Source organism: Callithrix jacchus, chromosome 2 (assembly GCF_049354715.1).
Source record: "Callithrix jacchus isolate 240 chromosome 2, calJac240_pri, whole genome shotgun sequence".
Classification (NCBI taxonomy): Eukaryota; Metazoa; Chordata; class Mammalia; order Primates; family Cebidae; genus Callithrix; species Callithrix jacchus.
Genome location: NC_133503.1, coordinates 114,081,758 through 114,090,640, shown reverse-complemented (window position 1 = coordinate 114,090,640; position 8,883 = coordinate 114,081,758). Strand labels below are relative to the sequence as shown.

The 8,883-nt window shown below is 41.2% G+C and overlaps 1 pseudogene; it reads right to left on the bottom strand.

Annotated features, from left to right (window-relative positions):
- Positions 1 to 4,016: 4,016 nt before the first annotated feature.
- On the bottom strand, positions 4,017 to 4,679 carry LOC118151457 (polyubiquitin-like; annotated as a pseudogene).
- Between the last annotated feature and the right edge of the window lie 4,204 nt (positions 4,680 to 8,883).

Sequence of the window (8,883 nt, the reverse complement as noted above, 5' to 3'; positions counted from 1 at the left end):
CCAGCACCTAGTGCAGTGCCTGTCCAAGTATTTGCTTATTATTTCTAATAAGTGAATGAATGACTGAATGAATGATTTTTTTAAGCATCCAAATCTCTGGAAGGGTATTCTATTACTACAGAGATAACCCAACTTACATGTAGTTGGTTGAAACTATACTCAAAGTTTAATCATTTCTGCAGGTTTCTACTCAAATTGAAATAAAGCTATATAAAATTATAACCCTGAACCCTAACCCAGCACTCCAGCTTTGGTTCCCACTGTATTATGAGACTTATGCCTGTGTCTGAGATGCTCCCAGCCACTCCGTTGTGTCTGTGCTATTTTCTCTTCTGTTTGTTTGATTGAGATAGTCTCTATTGCCCAGACCCAGGCTGGAGTGCAGTAGCGCAATCTCGGCTTGCTGCAACCTCCATCTCCTGGGTTCAAGCGATTCTCATGCCTCAGCCTCCTGAGCAGCTGGGATTTCAGGTGTGCGCCACCATGCCCAGCTAATTTTTGTTTTTTTACTAGGAACAGCATTTCTCCACATTTCCCAGACTGTTCTCAAACTTCTGGTCTCAGGTGATCTGTCCACCACGTCCTCCCAAAGTGCTGGAATTACAGGCATGAGCCACTGTGCACAGCCAGTGCTATTTCTTAAATGTCAATCTTTTACTTTTTCTGTGGTAGAGATTGCCTGTGGTTTGCTCAGTACCCAATCTTCTCCTTTCTTTTTTGAGACGGAGTTTCGCTCTTGTTACCCAGGCTGGAGTGCAATGGCGCAATCTCGGCTCACCGCAACCTCCGCCCCCTGGGTTCAGGCAATTCTCCTGCCTCAGCCTCCTGAGTAGCTGGGATTACAGGCACGCGCCACCATGCCCAGCTAATTTTTTGTAATTTTTAGTAGAGACGGGGTTTCACCATGTTGACCAGGATGGTCTCGATCTCTTGACCTCGTGATCCACCCGCCTCGGCCTCCCAAAGTGCTGGGATTACAGGCTTGAGCCACCGCGCCCGGCCTCTTCTCCTTTCTTAAAAGCAGAGGAATGATGGGAGTGCTTCAAAAATGAAAAACCCAGGACAATTTGCCCAGCTGAAAAGTAACACTTTTAAGCTGAGTTTGTCAACAGGAATAGCTAATTAGGCATAAGTTGGTAGTCCTGGGTATGAAAATGTTGGGGAACAATGAAGAAGAATGTCTATGGAAAGCTCTTTTTGTCCTGTCCATCTAGCCTGTTTCCTGCTTGAAAGGTGAGTGTGATAAATGACACAACAGCAGTCATTTTGGATCATAAAGTGATCTTGACAATGGCAGCCACACACTGTGAATGGTAAAGCAGAACGAGAGAGAGGTTTGGGTTCCTGGTGCTATCTTGGAGCCACAGTATTCGCATCTGATATCTTACTTTCAGACATCTTTTCTGTGAGAGAAAAAGCAACTCCTAATTTATTTTAGCCTCAGTGCTGGTAATATTTCTGTTTTCTCCTAGACTCACTCCTGCCCTTTTCAGTTCCACTATGCATTTTAGGAAATGATGTTTCCCAGGCTCCCTTGCCTTCTGCCTTGCAGCAAGATTCAGTAAACGGGTTGGATACCAGAGAGTAAGAGAGAGAGAAAAGCCAGAACATTTCTTCCTCTTCTTCTCTGCTCCTGGAGAGACTCTGGCAATGAGTACAAGTGTTCCACTTGTACACTTTCCCTGCCTGAGACGAATTCACCCTTTTTTAAATTCTGTATTGGATCGAAATAAGAATCTGAAGTCCCCATTCCTCCAACATTGTCTGAAGGAAATCTCAGGTGGAACCACTGATAAGCTGTCTTAAAGCATTCTTCTAGATTTCTACCAAGACTTGATCTATTCTCTCACCTGATAGCCCTACACCACAATTTTCAGTGCTTAATCACCTCTGCCCCCTTGGCTTTTCTCTCTTAAGAGGACATAACAAGAGGCCCAACAGCTCAGGCTGGGTCTGAACATGATTTTTTCTGTAGCAGTAGAGTGATATTGGCTTACCTCCCTTGGCATGGCCCATTCATCTACAGTTCACTAATGCGCCTGCCCCCTATTTTGGAAGGCATAATCCCTTGCAAGAAAAGCACAAATTTATGCATAAGAGATAATAAGTATGCATGGGGTTTAGAGAATGGCTCAAATGTTTTTTATTATTCATTTGAAGGTGACCTTCAGACTAAAATGAATTCACCAGGAATGCACACTGAGAGCTCTTTTTCCCTTTGCCACTCTCTGTCCTTTCTTCAGGGCATCAGTGCTGCTCCTTGTGATTAAGACCTCTACCTGCCTCTAGTTCAACAAACAAAGATGGATCCTTAAATTCTTCAGTGTGCAGCACCCTATAAGGTAAACATACCTCTTTTTTGCTAATATTGATCACTTATAATATAATACAATTGCAAAGTATGATTGTTCCAAAAGACATCCCTTCCCTTCTAGGGCAATAGTGAGGAGAAACAAGGACATTGAAGGTGGCAAAGGACTTCATTCTGCTATAGAAATGAATAAGGAATTGATTAATTTCATAGCAAAGAAAAACAGTAAAATTTAAGTTTCTAAAAGTTTTAGGGAAAATATAATTGAAATAAATAAACATAGATAAGTCCAAAAGATTTCTAATAAATATCCTATATTTAAGGGTTTTTTCCTTTAGACTTTCTCTATATGCTTGTTAAATTTAGTGTGCCACAATGCTTTTTTTTTTTTGAGACAGAGTTTCGCTCTTGTTACCCAGGCTGGAGTGCAATGGCGCGATCTTGACCTCTTGGGTTCAGGCAATTCTCCTACCTCAGCCTCCGGAGTAGCTGGGATTACAGGCACGCGCCGCCATGCCCAGCTAATTTTTTGTATTTTTTAGTAGAGATGGGGTTTCACCAAGTTGACCAAGATGGTCTCGATCTCCAGACCTCGTGATCCACCCACCTCGGCCTCCCAAAGTGCTGGGATTACAGGCGTGAGCCACTGTGCCCAGCCCACAATGCTTTTTAAAGAATTGCTATGAAGATAAATAGCTAGTTAGCTAGATAATGACATATGGGCAGACAAGTAGATAAACCAGCAATACATACCCAAGGATATCAAAAATGATTTTGCATCAGAGTCACCAAGTTGCAGAAGAATTATCTATGAAGAATAAAGCATCTCTTTATAAAGCGACCATGCATTTCAGAGAACAAAAATAATCATGTGCATACCCTTTCTACAAAAGCAATTATTTTTCTTCAAGTGGAAATTGTTCCAGGGGACATACAAATGCTGTGAACTGAAATGGAAAAACCAATACATTGCTCTGTTCAAAACATCTCTGCTCAGTCCAACTGATCTCCCACACTCCTGAATAGCATGCAAACTCTCCAGTTATGTGAAAATTTTTAAAATGAGAATTGTTTGGAATAACTCCTTACAGTTTTGGCATGCTGGTTTTTTATTTGCTATGGAACAAAGAAGCATGTTGATATCTTCTTTGAGAAGTATCATTTATCTTGCAGAATTAGGAAGGTGAAAAAGTCTACATGTCAGTTAGTTTCTTCATGGTGGATAAAGTTGTTTTGCAATGGCAGGATGATGTGCCATACATGACACAATGTTTCTGAAAAAGAAATGCAATTTTCTCTTAACTCCCTCTCCCCACCATCAAAAAAATTGACCTTATTTGATGAAAATGTTGGGGAACAATGAAGAAGAATGTGTATGTTTAAGTCAGTTGGCTAGAGTTCACGACTTGGCAAGTTATTTGACTCAGCTCTAAAAGAAATGTACTTCTGCTTCTAACATGCATTTGTATTTGGGAAGTATGACACACTATTCTCACAGTGAACTAGGATGCTCCTGGGGAAAATGCCAAAACATTAGATCTGAAAGGAACCACAGCAATGATTTTCTTTCTTTCTTTCTTTCCTTCATTCCTTTCTTCCTTTTCTTTTTTTTCATGCAACAAAAACCTTTATTAACATTTTGAACAGGTTCAGCTATTACTGAAACTTGTCATTTCTAAACTTAAGTAGGGGTAAATAGTTATAGTGCAGAGTATTGCCATCACTGGGCACTGCAAATGCAAGACTGGAGGATTAACAGCCACCCCTCAGACACAGGACCAGGTGCAGGGTTGACTCTTTCTGGATGTTGTAGTCAGAAAGAATGCAGCCATCTTTCAGCTGCTTGCCTGCAAAGATGAGCCTCTGCTGGTAGGTGGGGATGCCTTCCTTATCCTGGATTTTGGCCTTCACATTTTCGATGGTGTCACTGGGCTCCACTTCCAGGGTGATGGTCTTGCCGGTCAGGGTCTTCACAAAGATCTGCATACCACCTCTCAGACGCAGTACTAGGTGCAGGGTCGACTCTTTCTGGATGTTGTGGTCAGAAAGAGTGCAGCCATCTTTTGGCTGCTTGCCTGCAAAAATGAGCCTCTGCTGTTCGCGGGGGATGCCTCCCTCATCCTGGGTCTTGGCCTTCACATTTTAGATGGTGTCACTAGGCTCCACCTCCAGGGTGATGGTCTTGCTAGTCGGGGTCTTCACAAAGATCTGCATTTTGACCTGTTAACAGATATGAGGATGCTGCGAATCACCGTGTTCCTGTGGCTGGACGTGATTGGCGATTAGCAATGATTTTCTTTAATACCTCAATGACATGAGGAAGATGAGAACAGAGGTATCAGCTGACTGTTTCCTGTTTGCACACCAGGGTGACCAATCATCTCGATTTCCCCAGGTCTGTCCTGGTTTTAGCAGTTACAGTCTCATCTGCCAAGAAAATCTTCAGTCTTGGAAAGATTGGATTTCTTAAAATTAGGTCTAGATTTCAGATCTTCCAATTACTAATTCAGTAATGTTTGTTTCACACATCTTTATTTTTTTCACTCAGAATCTAGTTTTCTACTGTTAAAAGACAATTTGTATATATGTTTAAGTACTAATTACATCTTCCTTATATATTTAAGGAATGATATAAAAGTGCTGGCTTTGGTTTCCCATATAAAACATGACCTAAATATTATTTCTTCTATCTCTTTCCTTTTATGCTTGGAACAAAGTAGATTTGTGTTGTTATGCATGGCTTAGGCTGATAAATCAAATCAGTAGACATTTCAAATAAACAAAATGAATTTGAGAGGTTATAAGTGTTTGCAAGTGTCACCGTGGAGACCAGAGAATGGATTGTTGCCATGGAGACTTACATAAACACTCTGCCTGTGATTCTTTCCATGTGAAATCAGATATGGAGGAGATTTGGGAAGAAGGATATATAAATGAAGCTGGCACTCATTGTAGCTCGAGATGAGTTGTGTCAGAAGGCTAGAGGATGCTAAAGCAGGCTGACAGTGTGGAATGTGTCTATGCTCATTATTGCTCCAACAATGAGCAGGAAAACATCTTCAGGGAAGACCAAGTTTAGAGGGTCAGGTGGGTGTGTTCCATCAGTTAATAAAATACTATAGGATTGGAGGTGATTCCTATTCACTCTTTCACTCATTCGTTCATGTTGACCACCTGCCATTGTTATAATAAGTTCTATAGGGTTGTGATATAATAATAATGATAGCTAATCTTTATTAAAGTGCTTATCCCATTGCAGACTGTGTTAAGCCCTTTGTGGATATTATGTCATTGAAGCTGAACAATGCTTATAAGGTAAAGCAAATATTATTCCCATTCTACCAACAAAGAAACTGAAACACAGAGAAATTAATCACCTTGACCAGGGGCACCCAGCTAAAAAATGGTGAGGCCAGTATTCAAATCAGGTAGTCTGTTGGCAGAGCCCACATTCTTAAATGTCACACTCTGATGAGAAGATGAAGTCTTTGTCTCTGAAGTGTTTTACATCTAAATTTGGGAGAAAAAAAACACAGTAGTGAAGACTAATACTAGGGTGACAATATGTAATTCTAGTCATCTATACACATTTTAGCTAGTATTTAATTCCACATTAATGTCAACTTGAACCTCATACCCTTCCCTCTTCCTCCTCTACAGATATTATATCATTGGGATTCATATTTGCAAAGAACCCATTAGCTAGCCAAAAAGAAAAGAAATACATTAGCATATCGATTAGATTATGGGATATCTGGGAAGGTAAGAGAATTTTACTTGAAAGATACAGAACCCAAATTACACTGCCTTCCTATTTCAGCGCACACACAATTCTTGATAAATTTTGAATAGATTTACCCTAAAATGTACATTTGAGCTTTCAGATGAATTGACTCAAGGGTTGGACCCATTTACAGTAACACTGACTCTTCCCTACAAGCTGTATATCCTCACAGAGCACCTGTGGACAGCATCCTATGGCCAAGCAGTTACAATGATTGCAAAACTTTTGACATGGGATTCCTGGTGACCCTAGCAGGCTTTGTGTGGGGCCAAACAACCTTTCATAAGAAGCAGTGATATTGAACCTTGCTCAACAGCAAGCTCAAAAGAGTTTACTATCGTCTTAAAGAATGACTGTAACTATCAATAATTCTAGATACTGTCATTTGATTCAAATCTGCTGGAAGATGTCTTTACAGATTATTGACACACAGAGAGTCAACCTTCATTTTGCATGGATGAATACTTGGCAGAGAGTGAAGTATATAGAGCCATCTTTCTCTGAGGAGAAATAAAAGGCAATGTGAAGCCCACTGCTTTGATACCAAAACAGGTCCAAGTGTTATGAATATTAAATTAGAAAACCAATATAGCAGCTGGCACCAAGCAGATATGCTGTACCTGGTGCTTCACTTTGTTCACACATCTAACCCCATGGCTGCTCTGAACGTGAACAGAATTCCAGACTAGGCTTGTGTAAATCAGATTGCAAGCAGCATCTTTGGATGCTGTCAGTTATATAATTGTTTCCTTGTTTTTGGTTGAAAGTTTGTAGCAAAACATGGCATGATTTTTTTTTTTTTTTTTTTTTTTTTGAGACTGAGTTTCACTCTTGTTACCCAAGCTGGAGTGCAATGGCATGATCTCGGCTCACCGCAACCTCCGTCTCCTGGGTTCAGGCAATTCTCCTGCCTCAGCCTCGGGAGTAGCTGGGATTACAGGCATGCACCACCATGCCCAGCTAATTTTTTTTTTTGTATTTTTAGTAGAGACAGGGTTTCACCATGTTGACCAGGATGGTCTCGATCTCTTGACCTCGTGATCCACGCGCCTCAGCCTCCCAAAGTGCTGGGATTACAGGCTTGAGCCACTGCGCCCGGCCTATGATTTTTAATATACTCCACATCTAGTTTCATCTTACTTTTTTTTTTTTGAGATGTAGTCTTGCTCTGTTGCCCAGGCTGGAGTGCAGTGGTGGGATCTCAGCTCAGTGAAGTCTTCATCTCCCGGGTTCAAGTAATTATCCTGCCTCAGCCTCCTGAGTAGCTGGGACTACAGGTGTGCACCACCACACCCAGCTAATTTTTGTATTTTTAGCAGGAATGGAGTTTTGCCGTTTTGGCCAGGCTGGTCTCAAACTCCTGACCTCAGGTGACCCACCCACTTTGGCCTTCCAAAGTGCTGGAATTACAGGTGTGAGCCACTGCATGCAGCCTTACTTTCTAATCCTTATTTTCTTTTCTTTAAAAAAAAAAAAAAAAAACGATTTATTTGCATCTTATCTCACTGCGTTACATGAATATTTTTGTATTTAAATTCTTTTTTGGAAAAAAGTTGTCCAACAACTTGGCTACTCCCATAATATCTCCAACCACCCTGATGCCCAAGATTTCCTCCTGGTCTTCATACCTGCAGGTTTTGTACTTAAGGCTCCCTCAAAACCATTCCTTTCTTTGCCCGAGTTTTAGGCTGGCTGTGATTTTCTTAGATCCAATGCATCTTTTTTCCTCAGAGATTTCTCATGATTTCTAGTCCCTAAGCATCTCCCATTCTGTTTCCCAACACTGATTTGGATTTATTTTACTTTCTATTTGCTTTTGCTATTTCCAGAGGTGAGAGGGGGAGAATGGAGAATGTGATCTGTCTTCCATCTTCCTAAAATGTCCCCTGCTCCCTTCTGCAGTTCAGATTTGAATTTCCAACAGTATTCTGAACGTATATAGTCAGATGCCCCACAGGAGCCTCAACTCATAATGTCCAGAAAAAACCCCTTCACCTCAACCAGACCAGACTCTCTGTGTGTATGTGTGTGTGTTTGTGTCTCTGTGTGTATGCTCCCTGCATAACCAAGAAGGAAAACATGTTGACATGTTGGATTCTGGCTTCTCCCCCTCTCAAACCTCTCTTACTGAATAAATGTCCGCCTAGTTGTGCTATCCTAAATATTAGTTGCATGAGTCCTTCAATACTCAGTTTAGGGCCTCTTAGAACCTCTTCTGATCCCCCAGGCTGAGCTAAGCCCAACACATTCTGTATCGACCACTACCCCAGCATGTTTATGTTTGCCTCTGCCATGGACTAGGAGTTCCCTGAGGTGTGCTCTTCTTTTAATCCCTAGAACAGTACTCAACACCAAACAGGAACTCAGTAAGTGTTGATTGAACGCTTGTCAAACTAAGCCAATTTGATCATCTCACTCTGCTGCTTAAAACCCTTCAAAGAGTCTCCACTACTAAAAGCATGAGTCCAATTCCTCAGCATGGCACACAATCCTCTGCAACCTGGCCCTACCTGTCCTTCTGGCCTCATCTTACCCAATCCCCAGTCATTCCCCTGTTACTCCAGCCACACCAAAACTCTTTCTCATATTCCCAAAGTAATGTTCTCCATAATTTCTCAAGGCCTAATATGCAATGCCCTACCTGACTTGTGTCTTTAATAAAGTCTTTTTTGTTCATAACCAAGTCAAAGATAACATATCCCCACATCACATGCTCCCTATAAGACTTGTGACTCTTGTTCCCACATAGTCACTTAGATTCATTTATTACATGATATTACAATGATTT